The following is a 12,890-nucleotide window of genomic DNA, read 5'->3' as shown; positions in this document are numbered from 1 at the left end:
ACTCCTCGCCATGCTTGAGGAGCCGCTCGCTCTTTCACCAAGTCATTACCGTAACCCTACAGGAGGAGAAGTCACGCACAGAGACGACTTCCTGAGCAGCCTCCCTCATTGGGGCTGGACAAAGCCACCAGTGTGAGGGTTATTTCAGGTCGCTGCCTTCGCCTGTTTAGCATGGAAATCGTTACTTGAGCTCACTTTAACCGACTTAATTGCCCTGACACCTTCCAGTCCCCCCTGAATTTATCATTCTCATCCAAGTCCAGGGAGTGCAACTAAAGCAATAACGTCACCTAGGCCAAACCAATAGCTTATTGATTGGCACCCTATATAGTAAGAGACACATCTTGGCCGTAATAGAGTGGGACAGTAGAGTTTGTCAGAATGGGGGGTGGGGAGCTACTCTGCTCTTTTCTCTCCCTCTCCAAGTTTCCAGGCCTGAGTTAATGAGAGGCAAAGGTTCTTCTCCACACATTTCTAATTGTCCTCATGTCGGCATGTGAAATGGGTGAGAGTAGCAATTTATTGGGTAAATCAGCTTAAGAAGAATACTGGTCAAGGACTGCCAAGCCACCGAGGAACCACCAACTGCCAGCTACATCATTAGCCTGCGACTCCTCATGACCCGCTATCTGTGATGTGACCTGCAGCGATAGCTCGGTCCCCATGGTGTCCTTTTCTGCTGGGACAGCAGTTTCTTTTTTGTGTGCAAGAGACGAATACATGTTTGTGTGAATGAGTTGTCAAAAGTTTGTAGAATTCAGTGTTTCGCTCCAACCAGCAGATGGTTGATGTTGCTTCAGGAGCAATGAGGCAAAATGAATTTAATATCAATTCCTTCATCTGTTGAGGGATGTTTAAAGACAAACTTCCAAATTAATTTTAGTTTTGGAATTTAAATAAGGTTAGACAAATGTCCACTCATCCTATTTATGCCAACACAGAGAGAAGTCGTCTCATCAGGTTAACGTTTAACCACACACAGCATGCTTAAAGGCCACTCAATAGCAACTTCCACCTTGAAGAGTGTTGTTTCTGCAACCTGTTAGTAGTTTATGTGGGAGCCGTTTACTGACTGGAAACAGATCAGCTTCAAGCAATCGAGCAGAAAATTGGCCACTGGCGTCTACAAGGCCATTCCACTGCATCTCGGACACAATCAACATTTTTACAATTCATTCCGAGAGTGTTCTGCTCCTTCCTCTTGTCTTCTTTTACAAACAGACCGATTGTCTGTCTGTGTGTGATTTTGCAAAGCTCTGATACTTTTAGCTTAGCCAGCCTGGCTGCTTTGTTGTTGTGTTGCTCTGTGAAGCTTTGTCTGCAGACAGAAAGCTGCATTGTGTATCTTTTAAAAAAAATATGTTTCATAAATATTTGTTACGACCGTCTCCGAGTCCAGAGAGTATATGAGATAAAGACCCTCCTCCTGTTTCTGATTGGATGTTTCTGGCTAGAAGCATTTCTAATCTGAGAGAGGAGGTGGAGGAACTCAATTTGTGAAAAAAAATAAAAATGACCTGCCTCATGTTACACACAAATGTGTAAAAAAACACCCTTGTTAAAGACAGAATTGATTGTTGCCATCTTTTTTTTTTTGCTTGAATCTGTTTTTCATAGCATTAAATTAGAATATTATTGAAAAGTTAATTTTCTACAGTAACTACATCACCAAGTGAAACATGTTAATAATTAGACTGATGTTTAAACACCTTTACTTCTCTTAATAATGAATTCTAGCAAAAAGTTAATGAAAATACAACATTTAAAATTAGACTATTACATCAGACCAATCAAACTTCTTTAAAAAGAGAAGTATGGGCTTAATGAAAAGTATGTTTAATATCCACTTGAAGGTTATTTTCATAATGCACTTTTTAATTTGAGGAATGAGACTCATTGGGACGCATGTTTTAATTTACTGAATATGACAGTGATTTTTCTATTTGTGATTTCACTATGAGATGTCACCACATGTCACACAGGATTTGCCCGTCGATGCATATCCTACAAAAACAAAATTAATTTCTTCTGTATAAATACACAAATATAGATGCATTCTGACAGCGAGGTGTAAAACGATGAAATATCAATGAAGCTGTCACACTGCCGTTTGTCTGGCTCTCTACATTCAACTTTGTTTTTTTTTTTTGTTTTGTTTTGTTTTTCTTTATGAACAATGAATGTGAACGACCAACTTTTAAAGATCTATAAAACAGCTTTTAAACTTCCAAAGTGACGGCGATAAAAATGATGGAGGAACCCGCTTTAAACATCTCCCTCCGTTTGGCTGCGTCTCGGTGGGAAAGTTGCCCAGTTTGTGTCGAGCCGAACCGACGGATGAAAAGAGACAAGTTCTAGCAGCGGCTTGGCAAGTAGTCATGTAAATTTGTTTTCAGCACGAAAGAAAGGACTCTGGTTCTGTCAGAACGGAGATTTGGACCACCTCCTGCATTTGTAGGGAAGGTAGGGAGGCTGATGGAAGCAGCCGCTGATCTGTGACAGGCGGCGACAATGAAACGTATCCCTGCATCACAAGCCTGCATGTGAATGGCGAGAGCTGTTATCCTTAAATTGAGAAGACCAAATATGCATAATGTAGCGCATTGTCTGCTGGGCAGATTCATTTAGTGACACAGCGCAGCAACAATGGATGAACAAGTCAAATTCAGACATTAGCACCTTGGCAAACAATGGGCTTGTTGAGAAAAGGTAATGGAGCCAGCAGAACCGCACAAAGGATGGAGATAAAGGGACATTGCTGTGAAAATGTAAAAGCATCGAAGCCTCCAGTCATGGAAAGGACACCCGGAAGCAAGAATGAGAAGGGAGATTGGGTAGATAGAAATGTTGTTCTGATTAATGTCTTCAACTCAAAACAAATGGAATCTGTTCTGGAGAGGAAATGAAGAAAAATAACCCAGACTTTATCTCTTCCACCAGCAGCACAGCACAAAGAGTTTGGTCCGTTGTGGACATGAAGCAACAAATCTGGCGTCTGTGACGTCCTCTCTCTCAGGATGTTCACCATAACAGAGACGTCAAAAAAAAAAAAAAATCTGCTGTTGGTTCAGTCTGACCTGCTGCTGCAGCTCCGGTCATTCAGAACAACCTTCTGTTAGCTTGGTCTGCACAGCGTTAGCTGGAACCCTACAGGGGACGAGTTATCAGCAGCGAATCATCTGAAAACAGAGAGGAAGTGAGGTATAGTTAGCCTAGCATCTAAGCTAACTTGAACAAAACTCTTGAGCATAGCGAGACGAATGTTTACATTTCAATTCAAATGAACTTGATCACAAGGGAAATTTAACATGATCGTAACTCGTGTCTTCAGTGAGTCATTATGGACGGTGATGCTGTGGACAGGAAGGATCTCCAGTAACAGTCAGTATTACAGTGCATCTGGAGACGCCTCTGACTGAAGACTGTTGCTGTATGTCATATCCAGGCAGCAGAGACAATATTCCACAGTAACATGCTGGATGACACCAAGCTCTGCTCATCCACCTCATTTGTTTTTGCCGGTCGTTTGGCCAGGAAGTCGGGCAGAGAGGCGCTGGAATCGGGGAAATGATCCTCTCCTTGCTCCATTGCTGGTTTTTGAATTTTGGCTTTTTGGTTCTTTATATTTTGTAGCTTTCCCACAAAATCTTACATTTTTGCTTTTTAGTATATTGGAGTGATTAGTGTTCATTTGAATTTTCATAGTTAAGTATGAGAGGCTGGTCAGACAGACACAGTTTGATATTAAAGTCTAACTTGATTTGAAAAGCATTTTATTTGCAGCATAGAAACATCAAAACACACACAAACAATTTTGACCTTATTTATGTTACTAAGTATTGGGTTGTCAAGTTTTTATAACTTTTTTTTTTCCCTTGAAGGAACCCAGATATAATATACATAATTTTAGCATCTGATACATTTTTAACTTTAATCAATGTACTTAAATTACAGATAAAATGTTTTTGTCTTCTAGAGTCTCAGAAGCTCCATTTTGATGAGAGTCCTCCACCTGTGAGGACAGAACCTGGACCTTTATTAAAATAATATAGAGAAGTAAAATAAAAAAAAGCAACTCTTTGTGCTGTTATTGCTCTTATTGTTATCTGCTTTGTGAATCTGGTGCAGAAAGAACCAGAGTGCTGCTCAATGATTTCCTTCCAGAGGTGGTTGTGCAGAAACAAAAAGCGTTGTGATGTAATCCAGACCAGATGAGGAAACGCTTGTGGGTTAATCACTTTGACCCATTTGTGTTGAACTTTATTCAGCTGCACACATCAGTAAAGCTGCTGCTTCCAAAACCTGCTGCTGTGGAAAAGCAAGAAGCAAACAAATATCCTGAACATAATATATCCTTCACAATCACCGGTGAAGCCCTACGAGTTTAAACATCTGCATAATTTTGAATTTCTTGCCCACTCATAATTTGCACAGTGTGATTTGCTAAGCGCTCCCAGGTGAATGCGCTGTTGGAAATAGATGTACTGAATGCAGATTATACACTCGGGTCCATAAAGAGGGCTGGATGCAGTGAGGACTGTCTGCTCCATCCGGTTTTCCCCTTTTCTTCGGTTCTGTGGAAACCTGCTGGAGTCAGTCATGCATGTCTGGCCTCTTCACTGCAGATCAAAGCATGTCTGGTTGTGTGGAGCTGAAGAGGCTAATACTGACCACATCCAATGCAAAGTTTGTCACTGTGCATTTTCCTCTGACTTACAGGGATTTACTTTACACTGTTGAATTTAGAAAGGTTTACTTCGCATTTAGCCCAATTTAGTCTGCTTGTTTCCCTGTCAGTCCTGCAGCAGGCCAGAAGTAGATCACACATCTTTCTATATTCTGTAATGTTCGAAAAAAAGCAAATTTCCAATTCCAGTGTTTCCATTAAATAAAAAAATAAATTAAAATCACATCTGAATAAGCTTGTCCGCGTTAGGTCATTAAAAATAGCAGCAGCGACTGATGTAAACATGAAATATATTCATAATTCATCCATCAGGGGAGACGTCAGCATCTCATTCAGGCGCTGTGGCAACAAGCCCTTTATACTTGGGAGTGGCTACATATGTGATGTTTTGGGGAAATTATAGGTGGTGATTTTGCAGAAGGGTTATGGATTCAGCACATTTGAATGACACACAACTTTTTATGAATTGTTTGATGCTGAGAGAGCTCTGGTGGAGCCAGCTGCACATTGTCAGAAAAAACTAAAGCAAACCATCTTCCTCCTGCCATCATCATCTTCTTCGTTTGCACCAGTAGAAACGTCCTGCTGTATTTAATGTCACTCCTGATGTAAAACAGGAAAAAAGTTTTTCCATTGCAGTTTTTTGAAATGCGTCTTTTTTTATTTGGCTGAAAAATCACATCATCATAGCACAAAACCTTATCAAAAAGCTCTTTTTCTTTTGTATTGCTGTTATTCCATTAAGCAAATTTATGTTCATAATTTCAATTTGTGCAATATTTTGGTTAATGAGAACACAGCTATTGACTCCTGTTAATATTTTTACACCCTTCAGTGGCAACCAAAGATGGAAAAACAAATCGAGTTCAGGCTGCAGAAAACGTTGCATCTGAATTCTGAAATGCTGACTTGGAGTCTGCTTCAGAGTGAAGGCGGTGGAGGAAGGTCGCGGTACAGATAAAAAGCGACCTGCGGGGCGTCCTGAAGCGGAATGGGTCTGGGCCCTCACCGCACGCCGATGCCGGCTGACTCTGACTCACTCCGCTGCGGTGACTTTCACCTTGGACCGAGCTCGCTGCTGTCACTACGGGGAAATGTTGACGTGTGAGTCAAATGTGTCGCAGAAAGCTGCTCATTAGTCACTTACCAGCAGGAGGAGCTGCCAGCTGGATCATGCAGGGGGATTGAAAAGTTAACAATTAGAAGCTGGAGAAAAAGCAACATGTTGCTGCAGAACGGGAAGGATGAGCTCAGGATTGCTTTTTGTGCAGTTCTAATTATCCCAGTTTTATCCAAGTCAAGCATTTCATCTTAATTCAGAGTTAACTGAAGTAAACATTTGTCATATAAGTTTTATTTGGAGGATGGTTTGCAACTACTTTAAAAGTTATTCTGGCTGCTGTTTATGACTTTCTATTAAATAATTCTCCCAAAATCCAACTGTGATGTTGAGATTGCATTTGCAAAGTTCTGAATGAATATGAAACGGTTATGTCCTGGTCAGATCTGCAGGTATTGTCATCATAACGTTGCGTGAGTCTATGAGCTTCTCCTAATTTAAACGCTTTCTGGTGGCTAATGGTGAGCAGCTGTGAAACCAAACGTGCCGACATGTTTTCTTTATGTGGACGTGATATCAACACTGTGCCTCCCAGAAGATGAGCAGGGTGTTTTCATGCTTCGTGTGACACAACCCCAGCTCTCCCATTAGGCTTGCCGGGCCTCGTGGGATGTGCTCCACGCTCCACAATAACAACCGAGGTGCCTTTGATAAAATAATGAGGTGTTAAGGTTTTATTAGCTAATCCAACAGCAGATAGGAGATAGATTTGTAAGACTGATGTGAAAATAGTTTCTGAAGAATCTCTTTTATTGGGAAACGTGTGGGAGGGAAAACGAAGTATTGCATCTAAATTTAGAATTCCTGTGAAAATAGTTTTTGAACCACCTTATTGCTCCACCTGTCTTCTATCTAGGCTGACCTTATTTATTTCAAAAATAATCTGCACATTTTAAGAACTTAAAGAGGCAGTTGGAGGCAGTCAGGGTGAACCGTCCACCCTGGGATCATAGCTGCTTCCTCCTCCTCTCTCTAACTGTTTCCTGTCCAACTACCGTCAATAGTGCCACAAAGAAGCTGAGAAAAAACGGCATACTCTGAATAAAGGTTATGTGCAGCTAATTTAAATACTTTTTTTTTCTTTCTTTATAAAATATGCCTGTTTGCAGTAGTTGTGCACCAGTTTTCTGGCTGATCACAGATCTTTAAAAAGCCTGACCTATCCAACCAGATCTGGGCAGAAAATTATTTTTTCCCCCCTTGTCTGAAGCGTCTCTCAGCTGGCAACAGTGGGGTGACTGTTGTTAGTAATCTATTAAATTAATGGGAGACTGTTTGAGAATTACATTTAATAATTCCAATGGTTACAGATTTCAGTATATTGTTACTGCTGAAGTTCTATCAATTAAGTTTTTTCCTTACGATTTATAAAAATTCAACATAAATGGTCGCAACAAACAAAAATGTAGTTTGAAATGAGGAAAAACTGAAAATAACAGCAGAGTAATTGGAGAACCAGAAAATTTCTGAAAAGTTTTAAACTGGGCCTGCCAAAGTGTGCCAGTCGGTTTAGACCCAGCGCTCTGATGCTAAAAATGAGCATAAATGCTAAAGTAAGCGACAATCTACTCAATAGCATATGGAGAGTCACAAGCATGTTGAGCAGCATGGGCTTGCTCCATTCAGTATGTTAAAATTAGTGCATAAGCTAAAATTAGCCAAAATGCTCATGCTAGCTTAAATTCTGCCAGTGGCAAGTGGGCTGGCATGTTGTCTCATATTGATTTCCTCCATTCAATGTGCTAAACATGGCTAATAAATAAATAAAAATAGCTAAAAAGCTTATTTTAGCTATTTAGCTACCGCTAATGTGGCAGTAACCACTGCTAACATGTATGCTAATGTTAATGTGCTGTCTAGATGGTAAATATTAAACAGACATTCAACACAAAAGTAAAAATCTGATTCTTCGTGGCAGTTCGTTACCAGAAAAAAACGCTTTGCGAGGCATTTCAATGCAGTGCTATGGCAGGCCCCATGAAGTCCCGCAGCTGCTGGGAGGAAGGATCTACTTAATGCCGCTTTGTACACAAAGGATGCAGAAATCCGTCACTGTCTCCAGTTCTGCAGCAGTGTGAAAATGGCCTAGTCAAAGTCCAGAGCTATATCCCATTGAGAATTTGTGTAAAATGTAAAAACTGATGTGTAGGGATGCTCTCTATCCACTCAGCCTCACTTTTTAAATGAAGACATTTTGAACACCCTTCATGTTTTCCCTCCACTTTTCAATAATGTCCTTCATTTTGTTGATTTATCACATAAAATCCCAATAAGGGTGAAAAAGTGCATGAGGTGTGAATACTTCTGAAAAGCTACATCAGTGGAAGGCCATGCCGGTGTCTGAGGACTTCATCATGCTGACGACCAGATGAATATTCAGCGTGCAGAAAGCCGGCTGTCTGTCGGATAAAGACTCCGGTAGATTTATTCCAGACATGAAAACCAGCCGTGTGCTGTCCCTTTTTATTCCACTGTGTATGAAAAGTACTTTGCTTTCGAGAAAAGCATCTATTTTATTCCTTGAGAAATAAGTGATGCTTCTGCTTCTCGGGCTGAAGCATTGTCAGCGCTCCTGGATTACACCATTTCTCAGCTTGCCTTCTCTTTTTGTAAGGAGAGAATGGAGGCACAAAGACTCCGGCTGCATCGCAACCAATCTTGCTGATGCTGCCTTTTGTGGGTTGCTCAGCAGCTTCCACACTTTGCGGCGTGGGGCCGGTGGAAGTAACGAGTGGTGTGGACTCCCTCATGATCAATTACTCCACTTGTCAAACTTGCAGTGTACCGCCACACTTTTTGCCAAGTGACCTTTCAACCTGGAACATCAGTTCTGATCCACGTTTTTGCTGGGCCAGCACTGCTCTTCTGCAAGCTGCTGCTGTTCCATGTTGATTCTTCACTTTTAATCCGTCTTGGAAAAATATCCTTGAAGTGAGTCCAGTCATTTTTTTGTTCTAAATCCAGCTCAGGGTTTGTTTTAACAAGTTCTTAGTGTGTTTGCTAGTTTTTGTTAGGTAAATATTGTTTTTTTTTGTTTGTGTGTTTGGTTTTTTTTTTGTTCAGTTTTTATTATTTATAGTTGTAGCTTTTTCATATTTCATTGTATTGTTATGATCATGTTTGCGCCGATTGGGTAATAAATACTCAGGAAATACCACTGGTATTTGCCTTCCAACTTTTGCTACCATTTTTTTTTTTTAACTGTTAGCATTTTGCAGAGGAAAATGGAGTATCTACCATAATTTGATTAATTTGCTGCTGGTTCCAGCGATCAAAGCGTCATTGACTTGTTCACGTGCAGCGGCTTTAGTCGGACTCCAGTTGTAGGCGTTGACTTCCTGCAGGAGGAAGAAAACCTGAGCAGACTGTCCTCTGTAACGGCTCCCATCAGACACAGTTTCTGCAGGCTGCTGTGATGACTGCGGCCCCGGACTGTGTGGGACAAACCGCGTGTGGCAGGACTCAACGGAGATAGATGAGTTCATTTATCAGGTTTTATGTTTCTGCGATGGCTGCGTGGCCCGATGCCCAGCAGACCTCCGTCTCCAGGTCGGTTTGACCTTGAGCGGCAAGGTGGGTGGAAGTGTACGGTAAGCAGCTGTAACCCTGCCAAGAGGCGCAGAGACTCTCACTGTACTGCATCACAATGAGCCGCCGCTCTGCGTTATGTAATTGTTTTTAAATGGAAGCGCGTTCAATAGTGACACATTCAATCTGTGAACTTTATTGCTTCGCAAACTGGTATCCTATGGCCTGAAGCTTTGAGAGTAACAGAATTATCTCATAAATATGCTCGTTTATGAAGAAAGCTGAAGCTTGGGTGCAGGTTGGTCTTCCAGACGGACGGTAACTCCTCAGCACACATCTGGAGTGGCTACAACATCAATTCAAAAGTCAGTGTTCTGGCATGGAGTCACACGGTCTCAGTCCCATGGAGAATGTGTGGGCAGATGTGAAAAGGTGAAAGAGTGAGGCGGCCTTCGAACCTGACCCAGTTCCACCGGTTCTGTCAGGAGGAATGGGCCAGAACTCCAGCTAGCTGTGATGAACCTCCGGAACAAAACCCACAATGTTCGACCCAACACATGTGTTCATAGGCAATGGTATTAAATACTGAGGAAGTGTAGGTAAACTTATAGTTTTCTCACATATTCTTTCTCTAAATTATTATTTTAGCCAATGGAAATAATTCTGACCTAAAACAAAAAAGGTTTGGTCTGATCGAACAAACTTTTTTTGCAAGAAAAAATGTCTTATCTATTTTTTATTGTATGTAAACTTCTGGACCTGCTTTAAGGTTTTAACTCTGAGTCTCCAGATGCTTGTATCAGCACCAAAAATCGCCATAACAACCAGATGCAGCAGAAAGGCCCTGTGGCTGATCCAGGACTGCAGTAATGCTTCGTCTTCTCCTCGTTGGCCTCACGCTAAAAATCTTCAGCTCCATTCAGAAATACATAACATAAAGCGAACATGTTCTGCTGAGGAGAGAGCGCCGTCCTCGGTGCAGCCGCCGCTCCTCTGGGTCTCTGTGGATTTAATGAAGTTGAGCGCTGAAAGTTATTGAACTCTTTTACTAACTGGAGCTGCAGAGTTTTACATAAACAGTCATTAAAACAACATATTTAAAGTGCCGACATGTTTTTTTTTTTTTTTCTGTGTTCATTATGATAAAAATAAAATAATATAAATCTTCCAGTAAAGGTCCACTTGGAGTATTTTTGCTGAGACAGAGAAATATACCTATAGCAAGCTATTAATCATGATGCCAACCAAAGTACAGCAAGAGGAATAAATCAAGGCTGCTTTTGGTTCCTGCTCCCAAAGTTTGGCACTAAAACAAGCCCCAGTCATCACAGAGCGCTGCAGCTTCCAGCCCACAGGCACGGTCGTGACATTTCTCCGTTTTAAGATCCAGAGAGAAAAATGCTAATGAAGGAGCTGGATGGAAAATGTCATTTTTTTATCTTTTTTTTTTTTAGAAACAGCTGCAGCTACATGTGTTTTGGTTTGTGCTCATGTGTGCTCACTTGTCATATTGTCGAGGCGGTAAAGTGACTACAGGCTGACTTTTGACTTTTCTTTCTTTTTAAGCCTCCGGGGGCAGCAGCAGAAAACGCAGAGCCACAACAATGGCTCAGCCTTATTTTGTGTCTGGAAAGACGAGTAGGAGGAGGAGGATGGAGAGGAGGGGAGGAGGAGGAAGCTGGAGGGGTTTATCTTAGTCATGGTAATTGGTTTGCTGGTGTGGAAGTGGGATCATTCGAGAAAACCTCAACCGGTCTGACTCCCTCCCATTTATCTGTCTGGAAGTGTGCAGGAAGAGAAGGATGGAGAGGAGTGCTGCTGCTGCCGAGGCATTTTCATACAAAGGAGAGAGAAAGTGAGTGTGTCTGAAGGCTCAATCTGATGCCGACTTGAAATGAAGAATACTTTTTTTTTTTTGCATCCTGCCAAATAGCTTTTACTCTCCATCCGCTGACATCCTCTGTGAAGCGTAATGTGCCTGCCTGCCTGCCAGCATGTGTAAGGGGGTAAAGGTAAAGCATTAATGCAACAGGGCAAGAATTGCCGCCATCGAATCCTTCCTCGGTTTCAGATTAGATTAATGAGGGCGGAAATTGTGCTGCCCTTTCTGGCCTGGTATTGTCTTAAAGCAAAACTGCTCACTCCCTACGGCTCGGTGATGCATATTCTGCTCTTAACGGGACAGAGTTTTATTAACAGGAGATCAGAGTGAGGGAAGGACCCCTGTGAGAACTCTGGGCCCCGCGCAGTGTTTAACATGCCTGTCCTATAGCGCTGTTGCTGAGGCAGCAGGGTCCAGCTGCACAGATATCTCAGTACTCACATCAACGAGCTTTCTCTAATTTACCATCTTTTACAGTTAAGGGAGAGATTAGGTCCACCGCATGATTCAGCGGAGTGCTGAACCACCTTTAGCAGCAATAACCAGAGAAAAAAGTTGTTTTCCCTTTGACTTTATCAGTCTCTCGCATCACTGTAGAGGAAATTTGGCCCACTCTTCTTTGCAGCATCGCTGAGGTTTGCAGACGTTTATCTCTGCAGAGCTCACCACCGTATTTCAGTCAGGATGAGGTCTGGGCTTTGAGGCTTTGCATCAAATTTATTCTTTTCATTCTCAGCCATTTTCTTGTGGACACTGCTGTTTGGTATCATTATTCTGCTGATGACCCAGTTTGGGCCAAACTTCAACTTTTAGACAAGTAACCTCAGATTGGACTTGAGATATTACCAAGGAGTTCATGGTTGACTCGATGGCTGCAAGGCTCCCTTTACCACGTGGCTGCAAAATGTGTCCAAACCTGTCAAACTTCGTCCTTGACGGTTGCTGTGAGGCGTTCATGCCAACATGTTTTTCTGGGTTTTTTTGGGGTTTTTTTGTTCAAACATGGAGCCATGCATTTGGACCAAACATCTAGCCCCATCTGTCAAGAAGGACGCTGGTAAAAACCCGTTGCCATTTTCTTTCTAGCACAAGGACATGGTGATGCTCTGGTGAAGGATGCATTCCTACTTCCTGAGCCATCGTCACCTCTAATAAATAAAGCTGTGCTCAGTGTGTTGCAGGACAGCTTCCATGCCACACAGTGATGATACTCTCACTGGTTCCCAGTTGAGGGAGGTTTGTGTTGGAAATAGATGCATGTTTGGGTCTTCTTCCTCAGTGAACTGGTGGTGTTGCCATCTTGCCAGATTTTTGTTTTGGCAGGATTCTGATTTTAAACTTCTCACTTTGATCTTTGTTCATTATGATTGGTACAAAATGGCTACCTTTAGAATATCTTCCACACTATGATTGAGGCATAAATAGATCCCTTTCTCCTTCTACGTTGAAGCTAATCAGGTGTATTCCCACGGCCATCTTCTGTGAATGTTTAAAGCTGCTGATATCAGGATATTTTAACTTGGACACACTGTGTTCTTTGGGCCTCAGTCTTTTCTCCTTAGCTGGTCAGAGTTTCTTGTTTTCAGTCCCTTTCTGTCATTGTTGATTTTCCAGCCTTGGAACAGAGTTTCCGCCCAGCTCTGCTGTGGGTCCTGTTCGGATCACTGCACATA

The 12,890-nt window shown here is 42.0% G+C and overlaps 1 protein-coding gene across 1 annotated transcript in view; it reads left to right on the top strand.

Moving 5' to 3' along the window:
- Positions 1–12,890, top strand: part of cadm1a (cell adhesion molecule 1a) — a 416,025-nt gene that overhangs the window by 49,508 nt on the left and 353,627 nt on the right. The window lies entirely within an intron of this gene.

Source organism: Poecilia formosa, unplaced genomic scaffold (genome assembly GCF_000485575.1).
Source record: "Poecilia formosa unplaced genomic scaffold, Poecilia_formosa-5.1.2 Scaffold143, whole genome shotgun sequence".
Classification (NCBI taxonomy): domain Eukaryota; kingdom Metazoa; phylum Chordata; class Actinopteri; order Cyprinodontiformes; family Poeciliidae; genus Poecilia; species Poecilia formosa.
Note: the sequence above shows the minus strand (reverse complement) of the source record. Positions and strands in the feature narration are given on the sequence as shown.